The 22614-nt window shown below is 41.2% G+C and overlaps 1 protein-coding gene across 19 annotated transcripts in view; it reads right to left on the bottom strand.

Annotated features, from left to right (window-relative positions):
* Window positions 1-22614, bottom strand: part of ZMYND11 (zinc finger MYND-type containing 11) — a 124581-nt gene that overhangs the window by 97340 nt on the left and 4627 nt on the right. For 3 of the 19 annotated variants that reach the window (XM_034929837.4, XM_063607216.1, XM_034929844.4), the window contains exon 1: window positions 21861-21999. The exons of 2 other annotated variants lie outside the window; for them this stretch is intronic. The gene's annotated coding sequence lies outside the window, so the exon portion shown is untranslated. Of the gene's footprint in view, window positions 1-20641; window positions 20661-21504; window positions 21644-21761; window positions 22000-22172 lie in introns of those variants that run through there. 14 more of the 19 variants (XM_055092341.2, XM_063607215.1, XM_055092346.2 and 11 more) reach the window with 10 other exon arrangements.

Raw genomic sequence — 22614 nt, 5'->3', positions numbered from 1 at the left:
GGGTGACAGAGCGAGACTCTGTCTCCAAAAATAAAAATTAAAAAAGCTATTATGGAAATTTTCAAATATACTAGAGAGAATTATATAAACCTTTTATGCTACAATTTAACATTTTACCATATTTTAAATCTAAATTATTTTCCTGAAATTGCCAAGTGCTAGGCATCAAAAGTTCACTATGGTATGCAGTAATTTATCCATAAAAATAACTGCTTTAAGTGTTAATTGTAAAATTCAGTTAAAAAAACAAACTTGACTCTTTCTAATACCCTCTTGTCTGCCATCAGAAATATCAAAGAACATAAGACAGCCTATACTGCCAGTCCTCAAATACCAGTGAGGAGATCTGTGCCTAGATCATTGAAAATAGGTAAGTATTTTTTGTTTGTATTTTTAAAGTAGCTCTTTTTTTTGTGTTTTTATTAAATAAGTATTCAGAATCATGACCTGGATATGTATGAAAACTAAGACCAAACAACCTGAAATTCTCCACTCCACAAATATGTTACTTCTCAAGTGAATATAATCCACTAGTTTACTTCCAAATTTATGGTTCTCACATTATCTGAAGGTTAGGGAACTAGTTATTTTGTTTTGTTTTTACTTAATAAGGGCCTTTAAGCTAAAGTATATAACATCTTTGTGATTAGAACTTTAAAGCATATAGCATATTTATGCTAAGAAATTAATCACATGAACAGAAGAAAAAGGATCTACCATCCATGAGTTTGAGTTATGAGCTTTGTGTAAGTAAAACACCAAAATACAGTAAGGTTTGATTTATCCTAATTTAAAAATACATTCTATAAATTTTCCAAGTAAGTGATTTCTTTAAGCATTAAAAATTTTCTTAAGATGTGATTGCAACTGTAACGTTTATTTGAAATGCCCATATCTGCTTAAACAGAGTATAAATAAACATGTTTTCTAACTCCCCAGGGTCATCATATGCAACAATACAGAAAAATCGACTCAGTTGCACAGGGGCTGCTTCTCTCTACGGCAGGTTCTCTCAACCTTGGAGCTATCTGAGGCCAATGGTTCTTGGTTGTGAGGCCATCCTGTGCATCATCAGATGTTCAGCAGCATCCCTGGCCTTTACCCAGTTGAAACCCATAGTATCCTCCAAGGCATGATGATCAAAATTGTCTCCACACAGAGACAAATAGCCCCTGCAGGGTAAAGTCCACCACACTTGAAAAATCCCTGCTGTAAATTAAATGGTCAGGCTTTTGCACTCATGTGCTTGAAATTTGTTGTTTTCTATCTCCTCCCTCAAGGTTTGCCACTCAATGGCCCAGTAACTGTATATAGGTTTCTCAAAGGATTCCCTTGTCCTTTTAGAACTGGTTTAAGTCTCTTGTACACCAAAATGTCAATACATCACCATGATGACAGCCAGTCTCCCAAAGAGGACCTCTTTGGTTATGGTAAAAGAGGGTGGAAGTTCCCCTCTGAATAAAGGCATGAGTTTTTAAATTATAAATATTATGGCTAATAGTTAATCTTTTTAGATTTTTGGTCTTTTTAAAATCTTGGCCAAAACCAGAAGTGCAAAAATCATACCATGTCTTAATTTGCTTTTTAAAAAATTACTAGCGAAGCCAAACATCATTTCAAGCAAAACCTTTTTTGTGTGTTTGTAGCTCTTCTTTAGAAAAGTACCACTTGTGTTCCCACTGTATTGTTCACGATTTTCTTAATGATTCTTCAAAATTCCTTTTTTTGTTTCTCATTGTTGTTGCTGTTTTGGTAGAGATGGGGTCTCACTATATTGCCCAGGCTGGTCTCAAACTACTGGCCTCAAGAGATCCTCCTGCTTTGGTCTCCCAAAGTGCTGGGATTACAGGTGTGGGCCACCATACCCAGCCAAAAATTCTTTACATACCATAAGAATATTATCCTTTGGGTTATCATCTATGTTGCCAATACAGTTCCAGTTCCCTTCTTTGTTAACAACAGGGTTTTTCATTTTTAAATTGTATGTAGTCAAATTTGTCCATCTTTTCCTTCAAGATTTTTACGTACACTTTTCTCAACCTAAAATTTTAAAGCTACGTACCAAAAAAGTACCTTTTTCAGCATAAAAATCTGAATTTCTTTTTAACCATATGAGATGCTTTCTGAAAATAAATAAACAAATAAAATAAAAAGCCAAAGCCAAAAGCCAAACACTGATTCTTCTTTTAAAGTCATATACACCAGGAGCATATTATATACTAAGCCACTACTGCCTAGCTTGGAAAGAGAGATAAAATTACATGGAAAAAAAGATGTCCAATTAATAGAATACAAAATACGGTCATATCACCCTGAACATGCCTGATCTCACCTGATCTTGGAAGCTAAGCAGGATTGGGCCTGGTGAGTACTTGGATGGGAGAGAAAATAAGAGAAATTTTCTTATATTTCATTTGTAGCCATGAAATTCAGTACAAAATTGATTTTTAAATGAGATATTAAAAGATGTGAAAATCTTTTTATCTTTATATCTATTAAAATCTTTACATCTATTAAAAGATATAAAAATCCTGATATAGAAAAGCTGTAGCTATTTTACCTACATCGATTCTCATTATTTGCAGGTTATGTGTTTGCAAATGTTCCTACCTGCTAAAATTATTTGTAATCCCAAAATCAACCCTCATGGTGTTCTGACATCATATGACCTCAGACATGCATGGAGCAGCTGAAAACTGAGTCATTCAGCATGCGTACTCCCAGCTGGGGCCTCCGTGACCATGCTCTGCCTTCTTGTTTCAATTCTCATACTGTAATAACAGGCATCCGTCTCGACATCTATGACGCCAGGTTTTTCGCTTTTTTCTGCTTTTTGTTGTGATTTTGCCGTTTATGGTGGCCCCCAAGTGTAATGCTGAAGTGCTAGTGTCCCTAAGTGCAAGAAGGCTGTGATGTGCCTTACAGAGACACTATAACACCATACATGTGTATGTATTAGACGAGCTTTTGTTCAGGTATGAATTATAGTGCTACTGGCCTTGAGTTCAATGTCAATGATTCAACAATATGATACATCCAGAAAAATGAAGAGGAAATGTGCTAATCTGTGTATGAGGCCATTCCCAAAAGTGCTACAGTAACATCTATAGCATGTGATGAAGTTATAGAAAAGTGGCTAACTTTGTGGATTCATGGGATGACGATCAATTAAACAGTAAGTGTGGTGAACAGCAATGTTGTGAAGCTGAAAGCCAAAGAAATTCATGGTCTCTTTACACAGGGTCAGGAAAACGTTAAACCCTTCTTGGCTAGTGCTGGCTGTCTCATGTTCAAAAGGTGATATGGCATGAAACCGTTAACTTTGAAGGCAAGGCAGCTTCTGCAGATCAGGAGGCTGCAAAAGAAATTTTTTAATATTTGCTAAAGGTTACACAGGGAATGGGTTATGTGCAAGAAACTGGCTTGTTTTACAACGACACTGGCAAATGAACCCATCTAATGCAAATGGCACTTTGGTTTATAAAAGTGTTGTGACCAGAGGCTCACAGGGACCAAACTCTATTTCCCCTAGGACAACAGGTCAGCATTCATCAATTCACTGCATAACTATGGTGAATAATGAGACTCAACTATAATAAAGTATGTAATCTTTGCTTTAAAATGCTTTGAATTGCCATTTCTATAACATACAATAAACATTCTGTAGATGTTACTGATATAAATAGAATGTATGCCAATAAAAGAGGTAGATTTAAAAAAGAAAAGGAAACTCTTCGTGATATTTCTAGTTTGAGACAGCCAACTTTGAGTAATTACCAGCATGGTAGATCAGGGATTACTGTGATCCTGTCATCTGCTATAACATTTCCTAACAAGTTAATTACAATGACACAATCACTGTCTACTAGGAACTTAAAAATTGAAGAAACAGATGATATGTTAACATTTTTATTAATATTCATTTTAATTGGTTATTCAATTATATAGGAATCACACTAGTCCGTGCTAAATTTAACGAGAATGTTTCATTTCTCAAATTTTTTGAGAGATTTGTCATAATTTGTAGGTTGTATAACAGTAGACTTCATATCTGATAAAAATAGCAAATAACAATTCTGTACTTCAAAACTGGTGGAATGTGAATTACCTAGAGAACAGATTAGTACATCAGTACCACGGCTAAAGGTATTCAAGGGCAGAGAGACAATAGGAAATTTCAATCTGTTCCAATACACACAGCTTACACCAAAAGTTACACATCTTGCTTAATAAAGGAATGAATTTATTTCTGCCTTCATTTTGTTATGTACCCAGTAGTCATTCAGGAGCAGGTTGTTCAGTTTCCATGCAGTTGAGCAGTTTTGAGTGAGTTCTTAATCCTGAGTTCTAGTTTGATTGCACTGTGGTCTGAGAGACAGTTTGTTATAATTTCTGTTCTTTTACATTTGCTGAGGAGTGCTTTACTTCCAACTATGTGGTCAATTTTGGAATAAGTGCAACGTGGTGCTGAGAAGAATGCATATTCTGTTGATTTGGGGTGGAGAGTTCTGTAGATGTCTAGTAGGTCCGCTTGGTGCAGAGCTGAGTTCAATTCCTGGATATCCTTGTTAACTTTCTGTTTCATTGATATGTCTAATGTTGACACTGGGGTGTTAAAGTCTCCCATTATTATTGTGCGGGAGTGTAAGCCTTTTTGTAGGTCTCTAAGGACTTGCTTTATGAATCTGGGTGCTCCTGTATTGGGTGCATATATATTTAGGATAGTTAGCTCTTCTTGTTGAATTGATCCTTTTACCAATATGTAATGGCTTTGTCTCTTTTGATTTTTGTTGGTTTAAGGTCTGTTTTATCAGAGACTAGGATTACAACCCCTGCCTTTTTCTGTTTTCCATTTGCTTGGTAGATCTTCCTCCATCCCTTTATTTTGAGCCTATGTGTGTCTCTAGACATGAGATGGGTCTCCTGAATATAGCACACTGATGGGTCTTGACTCTTTATCCAATTTGCCAGTCTGTGTCTTTTAATTGGAGCATTTAGCCCATTTACACTTAAAGTTCATATCGTTAAGAGTGAACTTGATCCTGTCATTATGATGTTAGCTGGTTATTTTGCTTATTAGTTGATGCAGTTTCTTCCTAGCATCGATGGTCTTTACAATTTGGCATGTTTTTGCAGTGACTGGTACCAGTTGTTCCTTTCCATGTTTAGTGCTTCCTTCAGGAGCTCTTGTAGGGCAGGCCTGGTGGTGACAAAATCTCTCAGCATTTGCTTGTGTGTAAAGGATTTTATTTCTTCTTCACTTATGAAGCTTAGTTTGGCTGGATATGAAATTCTGGGTTGAAACCTCTTTTCTTCATGAATGTTGAATATTGGTCCCCACTCTCTTCTGGCTTGTAGAGTTTCTGCTGAGAGATCAGCTGTTAGTCTGATGGGCTTCCCTTTGTGGGTAACCCAACCTTTCTCATTGGCTGCCCTTAACATCTTTTCCTTCATTTCAACTTTGGTGAATCTGACAATTATGTGTCTCGGAGTTGCTCTTCTCCAGGAGTATCTTTGTGGCATTCTCTGTATTTCCTGAATTTGAATGTTGGCCTGCCTTGCTAGGTTGGGGAAGCTCTCCTGGATAATATCCTGCAGAGTGTTTTCCAACTTGGTTCCATTCTCCCCGTGACTTTCAGGTACACCAATCAGACGTAGATTTGCTCTTTTCACATAGTCCCATATTTCTCGAAGACTTTGTTCATTTCTTTTTACTCTCTTTTCTCTAAACTCCTCTTGTTGATTCATTTCATTCATTTGATCTTCCATCACTGATACCCTTTCTTCCAGTTGACTGAATTGGCTACTGAAGCTTGTGCATTCATCACGTAGTTCTCATGCGATGGTTTTCAGCTCCATCAGGTCATTTAAGGACTTCTCTACACTGGTTATTCTAGTTAGCCATCCGTCTAATCTTTTTTCAAGGTTTTTAGCTTCTTTGCAATGGGTTCGAACTTCCTCCTTTAGCTTGGAGAAGTTTGATCGTCTGAAGCCTTCTTCTCTCAACTCGTGAAAGTCATTCCCATCCAGCTTTGTTCTGTCGCTGGTGAGGACTGCGTTCCTTTGGAGGGGGAGAGGCACTCTGATTTTTAGAATTTTGAGCTTTTCTGCTCTGTTTTTTCCCCATCTTTGAGGTTTTATGTACCTTTGGTCTTTGATGATGGTGACGTACAGATGGGGTTTTGGTGTGGATGTCCTTTCTGTTTGTTAGTTTTCCTTCTAACAGACAGGACCCTCAGCTGCAGGTCTGTTGGAGTTTGCTGGAGGTCCACTCCAGACCCTGTTTGCCTGGGTATCAGCAGCAGAGGCTGCAGAACAGCAAATGTTGCTGCCTGATCGTTCCTCTAGAAGCTTTGTCTCAGAGGGGTACCCGGCCGTGTGAGGTGTCAGTCTGCCCCTACTGGGGGGTGCCTCCCAGTTTGGCTACTTGGGAGTTAGGGACCCACTTGAGGAGGCAGTCTGTCCGTTCTCAGATCTCAAACTCCGTGCTGGGAGAACCACTACTCTCTTCAAAGCTGTCAGACAGGGACATTTAAGTGTGCAGACGTTTCTGTTGCCTTTTGTTCGGCTATGCCCTGCCCCCAGAGGTGGTCTACAGAGGCAGGCAGGCAGGCCTCCTTGAGCTGCGGTGGGCTCCACCCAGTTCGAGCCTCCAGGCCACTTTGTCTACCTACTCAAGCCATAGCAATGGCCATCAACAAAATTGATAGGCCGCTAGCAAGACTAATAAAGAAGAAAAAAGAGAAGAATCAAATAGACACAATTAAAAATGATAAAGGAGGTATCACCACTGATCCCACAGAAATACAAACTACCATCAGAGAATACTATAAACACTTCTACGCAAATAAACTAGAAAATCTAGAAGAAATGGATAAATTCCTGGACACATACACTCTCCCAAGACTAAACCAGGAAGAAGCAGAATCCCTGAATAGACCAATAACAGGCTCTGAAATTGAGGCAATAATTAATAGCTTACCAACCAAAAAAAGTCCAGGACCAGACGCATTCACAGCCAACTTCTACCAGAGGTACAAGGAGAAGCTGGTACCATTCCTTCTGAAGCTATTCTAATCAGTAGGAAAAGAGGGAATCCTCCCTAACTCATTTTATGAGGCCAGTATCATCCTGATACCAATGCCTGGCAGAGACACAACAAAAAAAGAGAATTTTAGACCAATATCCCTGATGAACATCGATGCAAAAATCCTCAATAAAATACTGGCAAACCGAATCCAGCAGCACATCGAAAAGCTTATCCACCATGATCAAGTGGGCTTCATCCCTGGGATGCAAGGTTGGTTCAACATACACAAATCAATAAATGTAATCCAGCATATAAACAGAACCAAAGACAAAAACCACTCTATCTGAGGAGCAGGGTTCCATTAAAAAGGAAGAGAAAGAAGTGTAGAAATAATGTACTTCATTAGACTCTGTTTCAGCCTTTCTTCTCCACTCCCACAACAGAATAATTGCCCTTCTCCTAAGTGATACAATGTCTATTTAAAGTGTGAGACTGGATAAAGTATAAAATTAGTGCCCATTTATACTAAAACATACCCACAATTTAATATGCAAATATTATTAACAGTACATGTATTAAGTATTTACTATTGTGTTGTTCTTTCAAAAGTAAACTACATTTAAAAAATAGTAATACATTTTGGGAGGCTGAGATGGGTGGATCACGAGGTCAGGAGATCGAGACCATCCTGGCTAACCCGGTGAAACCCCGTCTCTACTAAAAATACAAAAAATTAGACAGGCATGGTGGTGGGTGCCTGTAGTCTCAGCTACTTGGGAGGCTGATGCAGGAGAATGGCGTGAACCCAGGAGGCAGAGCTTGCAGTGAGCCAAGATCACGCCACTGCACTCCAGCCTGGGCGACAGAGCGAGACTGGTCTGAAAAATAATAATAATAATAATAATAATAATAATAATAACCACCTCAGTGTTCTGCCTCACAGCAATTCCCAGGCCACAGTGCAGGGATGGAGATCCAAAGGGAGCATGCGGTCTCACTGAGCTGAGGAGAATGAGATCAGAGACTGGAGTGGGCAAGTTTCGGTTCAGCCTTTCTTTTTAGAAAATTCGTATTTTTCAAAGTCAATTACTTGCCATGAGTCAGACATCGGATCCTCTTCCCTTCCTATTATTTACAATGTTTAGGGTAACCATCTAACATTTTCTACTCTATTCTTCAAGTTCAAATTTCATAAAACTATTCTCTTTAAAATGCAATTCTAACTCAGCAGCAATTAGTATAATTCTTGAATGTATCTGGTAATTTAAAACTGACAAAATTATGTATATTTAAGAAAATTTGACTTAGCACACTTTAAAAACACAGACGTTGTACGTTATCACCTAAGGTCTAACCCGGAAGACAGTAAGGACACTGACAGCAGTGGAAAATCAATGGTGGACAAGGCTGTGCTGTCCCGTGAGAAGAGCAAACGAAGAGCCCTGATGGGGCCCTGGTGAGCACCCTGTCAACAGTCAGCACCAAGCCCAGGGAGGCTTACCTGGTCACTCCCTAAAATTCCACCTGCTATGCATCTTGGCTTTTGTGGAATCAGTGAAGAATTATGAACACTATGTTAAAGAGAAAATAAACCTGTGGAAATTATCAGGCACTGCCTAGGTACTGGGATACCTGTGAAGCCTCAAAACGCCAGTGTGAGTAATAAAATTACTAAGGAGTGAATGCAAATATTGGACGGTAGGGGTTGGAGCCACAGTGAGTCTTACACCTCAAGGACTTCTTCCCTGAGCAAAGGAAGTTAGGACTTCTTCCCAGAGCAAAGAAAGTTAGGACTTCTTAACCCAGAGCAAAGGAAGTTAGGACACTCAGTTTAAAGACTCTAATCTACTCCTGTAGACGGCCAAACCTGTAGAACCACCTGTATATGGAAATATTACCCCCAGCGTGGAGGAATACCAATAATCACCTGAAATCCAGATAAACACCAGGGATAAAGAGGAGGCTAGCCAGAGACCTAGGCAGAGCCTGAAAAACTTTCTCAGGTGGTCTCACTATTGACTGAAGACATAACCCCAGGATGGTTGATCTGACTGCCCCAGGGAAAGACATTCAAGTTTTTCTGATGCCTATCAGGATTAGGAGACATCCTGGAGAGCTGACTACAGGACAGGCAGAACACTTTTGTATTGCTGCTTTTCAAATTACCAGAATGCCCAGACATTCAAACTGGATGGCAACCCATATCCTGACTATAACGTATCTCAAGATCTGATGTGCATTTACCTGTGATTATAGTTATATCTGTGACCATCAGGGAATATCAACCAATGATACCTTCGATATCCATCTTCCCTGGCAATACAGTAGCGTGTTTGAGGAATCCAAAAAGATTTAACGCTTTCATCTAGGATGCATTTACTTTTCAGGTTATTTTAATTATCCTCTTTTTAAGGGAACTTCATGGATCTGATTCTTGAAAGAGAATTTCTGAGGCTTGGAACTAAAAATTCTAGGGTATGACATTTCATATAAGATATTCCAAAAAAAAAAATTTTAAAAGGCACATATACCTCTGCCCACTTCAAAAAATAAAAATTTGAAGCTTGAAAAGCTAAAATAAAACTGTTTACTTTTAAAAAGTAGAGCTCAATAGGAGGAACATACCTCAAAATATGAAAAGCCATCTATGACAAACCCAGAGCCAACATACTGAATGGGGAAAAGTTGAAAGCATTCCCCCTAAGAACTGGAACAAGACAAGGATACCTACTTTCAACACTTCTATTCAACACAGTACTGGAAGTCCTAGTCAGAGTAATCTGACAAGAAAAAGAAATAAAGGGCATCCAAATTGGAAAAGAGAAAGTCAAACTATCTGTTTGCCAATGATATGCTCATATACCTAGAAAACCCTAAAGACTCTTCCAGAAGAATCCTAGATTTGATAAATGAATTCAGTAAAGTCTCATGCTACAGAATCAATGTACACAAATTGGTAGTGCTGCTATATACCAACAACGACCAAGCTGAGTGTATTAGTCCGTTCTCACACTGCTAAGAAAGACATACTCGAGACTGGGTAATTTATAAAGAAAGAGAGGTTTAATGAACTCAGAGTTCCACATGGCTGGGGAGACCTCACAATCATGGCAGAAGCCAAAGGAGGAGCAAAGGCATGTCTTACATGCTGGCAGGCAGGAGAACCTGTGCAGGTGAACTGCCCTTTATAAAACCATCAGATCTTGCGAGACTTATTCACTATGATGAGAACAGCATGGGGAAAACCCACCACCATGATTCAATTACCTCCCACTGGGTCCCTCCCACAACATGTGGGGATTATGGGAGCTACAATTCAAGATGAGATTTTCGGAGGGGACATGGCCAAACCATATCACTAAGAAATCAAATCAAGAACTCAATCCCTTTTATGATAGCTGCAAAAGCAAAACAACACAACAACAAAACCCTAGGAGTATATTAACAGAGGAGGTGAAAGATTGCTACAAGGAGAACCACAAAACACTACTGAAAGAAATCACAGATGATACAAACAAATGGAAATACATCCCATGTTCATGGATTGGAAAAATCGATATTGTGAAAACAACCATGCTGCCCAAAACAGTCTATAGATTCAATGCAATTCCTATCAAAATACGAAAATCGTTTCAATAGAAATAGAGAAAAATCCTAAAATTCTTATGGAACCAAAAAATGGCTCAAATAGCCAAAGCAATCCTATGCAAAAGAACTAATCTGGAGGCATCACATTACCTGACTTTATACTACAAGGCTATAGTAAGCAAAACAGCATAGTACTGATATAAAAGTAGACACACAGAATGGAAAAGAATAGAGAACCTAGAAATAAGGCCAAATACTTACAACCAACTGATCCTTGACAAAGCATACAGAAACAAAATTGGTGAAAGGACACATTATCTAATAAATGGTACTGGGAAAACTGGATAGCCATACGTAGAAGAATGAAACTGGATCCCTAGCTCCCACCTTATACAAAAATCAACTCAAGATGGATTAAATACTTAAATCTAAAATAAAATAAAAACCATAAAAATTCTAGAAGAAACCATAGGAAAAACTGTTCTGGACAATGGTCTAGACAAAGAATTTATGACTAAGACCCCAAAAGCAAATGCCACAAAAACAAAAATAAATAAGACCTAATTAAACTAAAAACCTTCTGCACAGCAAAGAAAATAATCATCAGATTAAACAACCCACAAAATGGGAGAAAATATTTGGAAACTATGCATCTGACAAAGGACTGGTATCCAGAATCTACAAGGAACTCAAATCAGCAAGAAAAAAAATCCCATCAAAAAGCAGACAAATGACATGAATAGACACTTCTCAAAGAAAGATATACAAATAACCAACAAACACGTAAGAAAATGCTAAATATGACTAATCATCAGGAAAATGCAAATTAAAACCATAGTGAGGTACCACCTTACCCCCACCAGAATGGTGACTATCAGAAAGTCAAAAACCAATAGGTGTTGGCATGGATATGGAGAAAAGAGAATGCTTACGAGAATGTATAGTAATGTAAATTAGTACAACCTCTACGGAAAACGGCACGGACATTCCTTTAAGTACTAAAAGCAAATCTACCATTTGATCCAGCAATCCCACCGCTGGGCATCTACCCACAGGAAAAGAAGTCATTACATCAAAAAGACACCTGCGTGCATATGTTTGTTGTGGCACAATTCACAATTGCAAAGATACGGAACCAACCTAAGTGCCCATCAACCAATAAATGGAAAAAGAAAAAGTGATATATATACACATATATATATACATACACACACATGTATATACACACATATATACATATATATACACACATATGTATATACACATATATACACATATATATACACACACATATATATACACATATATATATATATATGGAATACTCTCAGCCATAAAAGAAAATAAATAAAATAATGTCTTTTGCAGAAACCTGAATGAAGCTAGAGGCCATTATTCTAAATGAAATAACTCAGGAATGGAAAACCAAATACTGCATGTTCTCACTTGTGAGAACTAAGCTATGGGTACACAAAGGCATACACAGTAGTATCATGAACACTGGAGACTCAGAATGGGGAAGAGAGGAAGAGGAGTAAGAGATTTTAAAAAATCTCTTTAATATTTAATATTTTAAAAATATTGGGTACAATGTACACTACTCAGGTGATGGGTACACTAAAATCTCATACTTCACCACTATGCAATTTATCCATGTAACCAAAAACCACTTGTACCCAAAGCTAATGAAATGTGTATGCATATATATATTACATATATATTTATATGTAGAAATAAAAAATTAGAGCCCAGACCCAACCCCTGAGATTCTGATTTAATGTTTTTGTTAAAAAAAAAAAAAAAAAAAAACGAATTCAGACGCTCAGCCAGCCATAACTGAGAACCACTATGCTAAATTACTCCTGGTTCCTAATGTGAGTTGTGTAACACTGTCATCTAAAATTCTAAACAGTTTATTTTAAAAAATAGGCCAGGCGAGGTGGCTCACATCTGTAATCCCAACACTTTGGGAGGCCGTGATGGGCAGAACACTTGAGCCTAGGTGTTCGAGATGATCCTGGGCAACATGGCAAAACTCTCCCCTCTACCAAAAAAATACAAAAATTAGCCAGGTGTGGTGGCATGCGCCTATAGTCCCAGCTACTCAAGAAGTTGAGGCAGGAGGATCGCCTGACCCCAGGAAATCAAGGCTGCAGTGAGCAGTTATGGTGCTACTGCACTCCAGCCTGGGCAACAGAGCAAGATTCTGTCTTAAAAAACAAAATTAAATTAAAATAAATAAATGAGGTACAAATACTACAGCAATGATAGTAAATTTTTCCTCAGCATGAGCAGAGAGAAAGTCTAACTTTAAATTGTACTGCTGGCTGTTCAGCTTTTAATTCATTTGAAAATAACTAAGACTAAAATTATTTTTATTTGAATAGTCCTTAAAATATTTTTTAAAAAACTTTCAAATGATTCAAATGGCAGTTTTTTTTTTTAATTGAGGCAGGGTCTTGCTCTGTTGCCCAGACTGTAGTGCAGTGGCATGATCTCCGCTCACTGCAACCTCTGCCTCCTGGGCTCAAGTGATCTGCCCGCCTCGGCCTCCCAAAGTGTTGTGATGACAGGCGTGAGCCACCTGACCCTGCCTCAAATGGCAGTTTCTTACTTGAAACAATCCAACATGAATATTGATCACAAGTGAAAGGCTTCGTAAAGTTATAACTGTAGAACATATACGTGCAGACTGGTAAAATAAGTATTGTGAAATAAAAGATCTCTGGTACTTTAATATTAAATTTGATATTTCTAAACATACAAGCAAATGCCAAATTGTAAGTACAGTAGAAAAAAATACTGTAGACTTATATTCTCTATAATTTAAAAAGACAACATCTCTAATGGTAAATAACCTCCTCTCAAAACCTATTAAATTTGACATCAATGGAAAGCCCAAATAAATTTTTCTCATTTTTTTTGTATTGCAAGAACTGGGCAGTGAAAGTAGGTATATTTTATATTAATTGAGGAAGGGCTCCATGTCAAAATTCAATAGAAAATTAAGGACCTGCTCTCTAAAACAGCATTTCTCAGACATACTTTCGAGATAGAAAAACAAGCAAGAGACAGATAAATCAAGAATCTACAAGAGAAAACTAAAAAATTCATAATAGCTTTCAAAAGTTGCGAGAGCTTCCCCCATGCCTAGCCCTCAATTATCCCGTTGCAGCATCACTGCTGAGTGTCAGGATGATCTCAATCTGTGGGTGCTACAACTCGATTATTTCTCTCTTTACCATACGCTTCTCACAAAATGGTATTATTTTATGTTAGATGACGGCACACCCAGTGGAATGCTGAAGCCTTAGCATTTAATACAGCTTTCCAGAAATTAGCTCTCTGAATCCAAATTGAACTTACACAAAATTCCTCAAGATAATGACTTCCCTTTCCAAGACAGCAAGAATAGTTTAGTGTTGGTGTTAATTCCAAATATTTTCAAACAATTTTCACCATTATGTAAGTATTAAAATGAAGACCTGCAGGTGCCCCGCCTCCAGTGCTCCTGCCCCCGAACCAAGTTATCTTCCTAATGTGAGCTACCATAATGACAGCAAGAAAATGAACCAATTATCTATGCTTGTTCTCAGATTACTACCTGTCATTACCGGTGAGTTGGCATTAACCAGAACTTCATAGATAGAATGTTTTGATTGCCCAGAGTTTCCTAATACTCCTGTCTTTCTACCTCCTGCTTTTATAAGCAGAGTGGGCATAGTTTTACACTTTGTTAATATTACGTACTTTTGCAGACTTATAAAAGTGCATTGGGAAAATGAAGGAATATCACTATAAAGATTTAAGAAGTTTATGGGTTTTAGGGAAACAGAGTAGCATAGCAGGTTACAGGTGTGGTAGTCATACATTGGAATTCAGACCAATTTGATTATGTCTCTATGACCTTGGGCACCAGTAACTTAACCCTTCTAAGTCTATTCCCTTATTATAAATTGTTACAATGACACATCCCTCATGATGCCTGTGAGGACTAAATGGGATATGCGAATTGCCTAGTACGTGAGATGCTCAAAAAGTGACACCTTTGAAAAAACAGGCCGGGCAAGGTGGGTCACACCTCTAATCTTAGCACTTTGAGAACGAGTCAGGTGGTTCGCTTGAGCTCAGGAGTTTGGGACCAGCCTGGGTAACATGGTGAAACCCCATCACTACAAAAAATTAGCCAGGCATGGTGGCACAGACCTATAGTTCTAGCTCCTGGGGAGGCTGAGGTGTGAGGATCACTTGAGCCCAGGAAGTGGAGGTGGCAGTGACGAGAGTTCTCGCCACTGTGCTCCCTACAGAATGAGACCCTGTCTAAAAGCAAAACAAAACACAAATAACACAAATGGTGCTGCCACAAACAACTCTTCATGATTAAACCCAGCTTCCTAAAAACTGCTTACAAAGTAGACTCGTATAGCGACCTAATGTGTACAGCCAAATTAAAATGTATACAAATCAGCTTGTCTTGCTATAAACCAAAATATCTTCCCAATTTTTAAAAATAGCCTTTTTAACCCGAGTTATGAAAGCTAATATTATATGACGAGCTCTCAACAGAAATCCTTTGAATTTTTTAATATCTTTCATGTTCACATGATAAATGTTTAAACTAGGAATGAAGATCCTTTGCTCTTAACCTATATTTTAAATTAACATAACATGCAGACCAAACCTCAGAGAACAAAAAACTAAAAATTTAAATTGGATCTACCTTTCATTTAAATGCTCAGATAATATCCGGAGAACACAATATATGTTTGATATTTAATACAGCTCTACTTTTCAACAGAGTACTTTAAAAGTTACCAATCACAATAAAGTTGCTTTTAAAAACCCTCAGGTTGTTAATATAGTAAAATCTCAAAGTTACAAATTGGGATAAATTTTAAATCATCAGTGCTAAGACTTTGCAAGTAATCTTAACACAAATACGACTTATCTTAATTCATACACTGTCCTACAGTACCCAGGTCGGAGTGCAGTGGCTGATTTAGCTCACTGTAGCCTCAAACTCCTGGGCTCAAGCAGTCCTCTCACCTTTACATTTTATTGTGCTTGCTTCAGTAAATGTGTTACTCTGAACTGAAAACTCTACAATGGCAAGAACCCTCCCTCATCTTGCTCGCCTCGGCATCTAAGACATGGCACATACCAGAGTTTTGATAAATAACAATGTATTAATAAATGGGGTCAAGATATTAAAATTGCATATATTCTCCTTATATGAAAATAGACAATATTTTAGTGTGATCTTATGAAACAAATTATGAAGTAACTTGAACTATAAACGCACTGATGTAAAACTAGTTTACCTACTATACCTAAATATTAAGTTTACAGAAAAATGAAAATACTGTGTGTATTTCAGCGAAACACATTTTCCAATTAATGTGTAAGCTAATGTGGTCTGTAAACATATCCCTCTCATCTCTGAAAAACAAACAGATCGAAGAGTCCATATGATTCCTTTAAAACTCTGATACAGGAGTATTCTATTACTTTTGTCATTTCTACTTCTTTAGTTTTACAAAAAAGTGGGCAAACTTTTAGACATTTATGAAGCAAACACTCTGGACATTTGCAGATGTTACCAACATTAAATGAAATGTGCCACATACTCAATGCAACTGTAACTTCACAATTACCTAATAGTGTGAATAGCTTAAGTATGTACACGTAAGGGTATTTCTACTTCTATCTGATTGAACACATTTTAAAAGAATTTACCCAGCACTTTAATTATGAAAATATTTTCCAATATGCTAAATTCTCTTTAAAAGAAATCTGAGATAAAAATCAGGAAATTACTGCTGAACAGGAAAAATATATATGCAATGAAAGATTAAATATCTAATTAGGTTATTTTTTGAATTGAGTTAAATATTTATGTCTAATAATTTGCCAAATTTCTCTCCTAAGACCTAATAATGGATAACACAAACACTAAAAATATTTTTTATTTTACAGATTTCTTTGCATTTGGAAATAATTTTGATACTAAAACTTGTATAGCATTTCCATGATACAAACTAAATAACTCTATGGATTTTCTAATGGAAAAACAGTAACAGCAGGTGCACACACACAAATCTTTCCTTAAGCAGTAAATCATTTCTGCATATGTTTTTAAAACCACAGCTAAGCCATGATTATTCAAAAAGACTACTGTATTGGGTATTTTGATTTGGGTTCTTATCTCCCTCACATTATCTTCATTTCTATCATTGACCTCTTATCCCAGAGACTCTCAAACTTTTATGTTATACAAATCACATTCTGTCTCAAAAAATATCCCACCCACTTCTCTTCTGTTTCTGCGTGCGTGTGTGTGTGTGTGTGTGTGTGTGTGTCTGGGATAGGATGCAATTAAGAGTGTGCTACAAGGTGAACCTTCCATAATTAAAAGGAAGACTGACTGCTATGCTTTTAAGATGACAATGTGTGGCCAGGCACGGTGGCTCATGCCTGTAATCCCTGCACTTTGGGAGGCCAAGATGGGCAGATCACCTACAAGTTTGAGAAGAGCCTGGCCAACATGGCAAAACCCCAACTCTACTAAAAATACAAAAATTAGCCAGGCGTGGTGGCTCCTGCCTGTAGTCCCAGCTACTTGGCAGGCTAAGGCATGAGAATCACTTGAACCCAGGAGGTGGAGGTTGTAGTGAGCCAAGATGGCACCACTGCACTCCAGCCTGGGCAACAGAGCAAGACCCTATCTCCAAAAAAAAAAAAAAAAAAGGACCATGTGTAAGTTTAAGTTGGACAGTGTACGTGTAAGTAACTTTGCACAGTGGCTGATATACAGTAGACAGACAATACATGATATATTATTATTATGGTCCTCATTTATGTTATAAAATTGTAGCTACTAAACATTTCAAAAGTGGAGACTAAGAGAAGACAAAACACTGAAAACCTGATGAACAACCTCCAGGTCACTAACATCTGCACAAATCACTGTATCAAAGCAGATTTACATTTGTTTTGAAAACTTGATAATGGCACTGCAAGTAACTGAAAGTATATAAGAGATATTGGTACAAATAAACTCATATATGCTGAATTCCTAGTAGAAATGTTGGTGAGGGTTTAATGAAGATCAAATGAAGAGAAAACACCGGTTTTCCTTTATTCAGAAAGTCTATCTGCTTCAAGGAAATATAGAAAATGCAACCTGAAGCAGTTATGGACAGAGTGCCAGATATGAAAAAAAGAAAAATATTAACATAAAACCAATGGTTAAAATAAGAACTCTCACACTGTGTATTTTAGTTATTTGTATTATTCAAATGAATTAAAATAGATGAATAATAATATCATTCATCAAAGTAATGATAGGCCAGGCACAGTGGCTCATGCCTATAGTCTCAGCGCTTTGGGAAGCTAAGGCAGGCGGATCATTTGAGGCCAGGAGTTTAAGACCGGCATGGCGAAATAGAAAAATTAGCCGGGCACAGTGGCGGGCGCCTATAATCCCAGGCTGAAGCAGGAGAATCACTTGAACCCAGGAGGCAGAGGCTGCAGTGAGCCAAGACTGTGCCACTGCACTCCAGCCTGGGCGACAGAGCGAGAGTGTCTCAAAAAAAGAAAAAAGAAAATTCAGTGTTAAATCCAATTTAAGGTTTTCAAACAGTGAAAAGTTGTAACTAGCATAAGGCTAAGTCTATTTTCTCTTTTTTTTTTTTCCAAGATACATCCTCTTTGCTGAAATGTAATAATGTTCTCCATGTAGAATTCAACTGAAGGACAAGAAAGTTACCAAAAATCTGATACCAGAGGGTTAGGGCTTTAAGTAAGCAAGTTACAGCAACATTTGATACTTTTATAGCAAGTATTAAAATTCTTAGTTAGGTCCAAGTAGTGTCTCAATTAAGGTATGCCAAAGAGTATGAATGCCTCTATTATACACTACTGTAACAACCCTAAGAAGAAAAAACTCAGAGGGTTACCGAACGATGAGAGTCCAAATAAACATATGTCATTCATTGAAACATGCGTGACATCCATTCAAAACGCCAACAGGGCCGGGTGCGGTGGCTCACATCTGTAATCTCAGCACTTTGGGAGGCCAAGGCAGGTGGATCATTTGAGGCCAGGAGTTTGAGACCTGGCCAACATGGCACACCACCCCCACCCCGGCCCCCTACTAAAAATACAAAAAATTATCCAGGTGTGGTGGCACATGCCTGTAGTACGAGCTACCCGGGAGGCTGAGGCATGAGAATCGCTTAAGCCTGGGAGGCAGGGGTTGCAGTAAGCCGAGATCACACCACTGCACTCCAGCCTGAGCGACAGAGCAAGACTCCATCTCAAAAAAAAAAAAAACGCCAACAGAATGGTATTCAGTATGAATGAAAGAACTAAATTTTAACATTTTAATTGATTTCTTTTTGTGAAGCTGGAAGCTCGTACATGTACATTTATTTAAACACCTCACAAATGGTAATTGCAAAAATAAATTGTCCAATTTAGAGACTGTAAAAGGAAGAGTTGGTTTTCATATGAGCAATCTCTATGGGGGAAAAGCACCATGTGAAATACAGAAATCCTTTAAGTCACAGAGTCAAGCAAGACAAATATTTTGATTCTGTCATAATCACATCCCATATCCTCTGATCTCTGATTCTCTAGCCTGGTCATCTTATAAAGATGAGTCAACCAAAAATAACAACTATAATGTAACCTGTGCCAGTTAGTCAAAGACAAGGCAAATTAAATGCCTCTACAGACATTCATATTTTTTCTCCTGCTTGTAAAAAGACATTCAGAAAAACTACAAAGATGACCCTGCCTACCAGAAAGCACTCTAACTTTTCAACTTTCAAAGTACAACCAACACTATCTCCCTGATAACATCCAACCATTAATTAAAATCAACCTCAAAAATCTGAAAACGTTGTGCACACCATAATTACTAAGCTAAAATTACTATATTTCTCAGTTTACAGGAAAACAAGTAAACATTTACTTTCTGCTTTTGGACAAACAGATTAAATTATTTTTAAGAATGCTCTTGCCTCCATATGACTCAGCTTACTGTGGGATGCAGAACACCTAAGTGAGGAGGACCAAGGGCTCTAGACCTCCCTAAAAACCCAACCGGCACCACTCCCTCCTACCAGCAGGGTCCTGAATGGGCCACCTGGGTATCTCCTCCAGGCTCACATTCTTGACACCAGATACCATGTACACACTGTATATGACCCAGGGTACTACATACCCTGGATATGACAGCGGGTACTGTGTACACAGTACATATGACACTCGGTACTAGGTACACACTGCATCTGACACTGGGTACAGCTTATGTGACAAGGATAGTGCATGCATGGTGCATATGACATTGGGTACCATATATGCATGGCATATGACATTGGGTACTACCTACACACCATATATAACACTATGTAATGTATACACACTGTACATGCCACCAGATATATATACAAAACACAGATAACACCAGGTAGTGTACATACACTGTATATGACACCAGATACTATATACCTAACGTATATGACATTGAATACTGCATACACACCGCATATGGCAGCACGGTACCGTGCACATACTGCACAGAATACCGGGAACCGCGTAAGGGCTGTATATGACACTGGGTGCTGCATACACAGTGTGAAAGGATACTATGTACACACCATATATGACCCCAAGTACTGTGTGCACACAGTATATGACACCTGGTACTATACACACCGCATATATGACACCAGGTACTACATACACACTGTATGTGACAACAGGTAAGGTAAATATATTCAATACTATCCAGATACTATATACACTCGTATATAACATGGAGTACCACACGCACAGCTCATATGGCAGCAGGGTACCAGGCACCTACTGCACACAATACCGGGGGCTGAGCGCACAGCCTAAGCGAGGAAGATACATGTACACACCGTGTATGATAGCTGGTACGACACCGGGTACTTCGAGCACACTGCATATGACACAGAGTACACACCATATATAATCCCCGGTACTGCGTACCCGCCGCATAGGACACCGCACTGCACAACGAGCACTGGTACACACGAATAAAACAGGTACGGCGGTCACTCTGCAAAAGACACCGGGCACGGCGCACACATCGCCAGCTCCTCCTCCTCCCGGCTCGGGAGAAAAGCGCGAGGGGAGACTGCAAGTGAAAGTCCGGGTCCCGGCGCCCCCCCTCGTCCCAGCCGCGTCCTCAGCAGCTTCTCCCCGGAGCTCTGGGTGGGAGGAGGGCGGCGGACCCCACAGGACTGTCCCGGAGGTCCGCGAGGACCTGTTGAGGCGGCGGCCTCGCTGCCGGGGTCGCTCACAGCCCCGGGGGACCGACGAATCTCCGCCCCGGGCCTCGGGGCCAGCCCTGCCCGCCGCTCCCGGGCTAGCCACACGACGTGCCGCGCCGACAAACGCTTCCTCTCCGCCCGCCACACGCCCGGAGCCGCGTTCCCCGCCGGCCCGGACTGCGCACGGGCCCAGGAGGCCTGACCGAAAGCGGGGCACGGGGCCCGGCGGGCGGTGCTCACGCGACTCCGCGGCTTCCCGGCCCGAGCAGGCCCCGCGCGGTCCTCCGGGGCCTCATCCCGGGGCCTCTTCCGCGGCCGCCCAAGGCGAGTGGGCGCGGGCCGGCAGCCTCCGCAGGCCCCGCCGCCGCCCTCGCAGGCCCCGCCGGCCCGGCCCGCCCCGCCATCCACAAAGCTCCCCGGCAGCTCGGAGCTCTTCGCGAGCGGGCGAGCGACCGTCAGCACCCACTGGTGCCGCCGCCGCCCCAGAGGCCGCGGCCAGGCAGGCTCCACCGCGCGGGCCGCGCCATCTCCACGGACGCCCCCGCCCGCCCCGCCGCCCCGCCGCCGAGCTTTCCCCACCATTATGCTCCGGCTCCTCCACCGCCGCCGCCGCCGCGCCCGGCCCTCCCCTCCGGTGCCGCCTCCTTCCCGCCGCCCGGCGCCTCTCGGGCCTGAGCCGGCGACGGGCGCGGGGGGCGGGGGGGACGCTCAGGCCGCCTCCTCCTCCTCCCTGCCGGCCTCCTCCCTCCTCCCCGGCTCCCCCCCGCCCGGACCCCGCCGCCGGCTCCGCGCGAAGGGCTCCGGGCTCGAGGGGCGCCATGTTTGTAATACTCCACCTCAGAGAACGCCGCGGTCGCGCCTGAGCGAGGGAGGCTAGGCGGCCGGGTCGCCGCGTGCGGGGTGAGGGCCGGGAGGGCACCGCCGCCCGCACTTACTCGCGTCTCCCCCTGGCGCCGTGGGCCTGCGGGGCCGGAGCGGGCGGCGGGAAGTTGGGCGCCGCCGCCCGGGAAAGTTGGGTCCCCGCGAGGCCGCGGCAGCCGCTCACATGGCGATGCTGCGCGGGGCGGCCGCTCGGCCCCACCGGCCCCTCGGCCCGCCCGCCCTCGGAGTTTATTGTGTCGGGTCGAGGCGCCCCGCGGCCGGGCCGCGCACTGGGGGCTCTAGCGGCTGGCGCCGGACTTGCGCGCGGCCGGCCCGGCTCGCGGCCGCCTCCCGCCCGGGGCCGGAGCCGTGCACGCGGCTCCTACCTTCCCCACGTCCTGTCTTCGGCGCCTCTATCCGAAATTTGTTGGAGCATATTCCTCTGTCTCCACACATGCACTCCGTATCCACACACACGTGAAGGCTACGTACGTGCAGGCGCGCTGGAGCCGGGAGCGGGCGCCGAGGCCGGGGCGCGAGGGGGCATTGTCAGGCGCCGCCGCAGCTCAGCCCCGGGTGGACCCGGTGCCTGCCCCTGGCTCGCGGGGTCCGGAACAGCGAAGTCTGAGAAGTACGAGTGCTTCTCCTAACAACATTGTTTAGGTAGTCTGAACAGCCCTTTACTCCTGTCATCAAAAAGAGGGGTAGGGATACGCTAAGTTCCCCGTTTCATCTCTGCGCAAACAGGACTGCGAAAAGAACAGGACCACCCATCAGCAGCCCTGCAAGAACACTGCAGATTTGCGCGAGAAGTAGGTTATCTTCTAT

This window comes from Pan paniscus, chromosome 8 (genome assembly GCF_029289425.2).
Source record: "Pan paniscus chromosome 8, NHGRI_mPanPan1-v2.0_pri, whole genome shotgun sequence".
Taxonomy (NCBI): domain Eukaryota; kingdom Metazoa; phylum Chordata; class Mammalia; order Primates; family Hominidae; genus Pan; species Pan paniscus.
This window is presented reverse-complemented; position numbering and strand designations above follow the sequence as displayed.